Here is a 1,264-nt window from a genome sequence, read left to right as displayed (position 1 = left end):
AAAAAAATCATAAAAAAAAGAAAAAAATTATGTGGGAAAACACTGTAGTAATCAATGGTGTTTTAAAAAAAAAATTATTTAGAAAAACACTATATGGAAAAAAAATCATAAAGCTGAATTTTCAACGAGCTCAGTATGAAAAAAAATAAATTCGATAAAGATCATTTTGAAAAAAAATCAATAAAAAACATATGGAAAAACTGAATTATAGCAATCTATATTGTTTTAAAGAACTATAAAACTAAATTCTCAATCAGTTTAATATGAAAAAAAATAAAATTGACAAAGATAATTGTGAAAAAATAAATAAAAAATCATTAAAAAAATCATATGAGAAAATACTGCAACAATTTACGATGTTTTAAAGAAAAAACTAAAAAACTAAATTCTTATCCAGCTCAATAGTAAAAAAATAAAATCAAAAAAAATAATTCTGAAAAAATAAAAAAGAAAATAATTAAAAAAGAAAAATTTTGGAAAAAAATAAAAAAAATAAAAAAAAACATGTGGGGAAAGTTAAAACTAAATTCTCAATCAGCTCAATATTAAAAAAATAAATTTGACAAAAATAATTTTAAAAAAATATAGAGAAACACTACAACAAAACAAAAACTATATAGGAAAAACATTATAGTAATTCATAATATTTTTTTGTTTAAAACTATAAATCTAAATTTTCAATCAGCTCAATTTAAAAAAAATAAAAAAAGATCAAATTGAAAAAAATAAATTATAAAAAGAAAATAAAAAACCATATAGAAAAATATTGTAATAATCCATAATGTTTTTTAAAAAACAACTACATAACTAAATTCTTAATCAATTTAATATTTAAAAAATTAATAAAAATAATTAAAAATAAAAACAAAAAAATAAAAAAAATGGATGGGAAATCACATTCCCCGTGCGTTTTACAGTTCTTTTAATTCTAAACATGGAGTAAGCAGGCTGGCAAGAAACCACCTATCCTACACAACCTATTTTAAACCTTTAGATAAAACGCCGTGGGAGCTAGAGGGCCGTCGTGAACCCACCACCTGCACTTTTAGACAAAACTAGACAGAACTATAAATTATGTAATTAATTTATGAAAAATTAATAAATATATTAAACATATAGTTAAATGATCTGCATATCAAAAATAATTATAAACTATCTCATGTGAAACATGTTTAAGGTAGAGCTGGCGAGACTAGAAAATATGAATTGTCATCATGATGGATTTTATAGACAAACATGATAAACATGGAACGGGTTGGCACCA

This window comes from Populus euphratica, unplaced genomic scaffold, assembly GCF_000495115.2.
Source record: "Populus euphratica unplaced genomic scaffold, PopEup_1.0 scaffold765.1, whole genome shotgun sequence".
NCBI lineage: Eukaryota > Viridiplantae > Streptophyta > Magnoliopsida > Malpighiales > Salicaceae > Populus > Populus euphratica.
The sequence above is the reverse complement of the archived record's forward strand: the minus strand, read 5'-3'. Positions refer to the sequence as shown.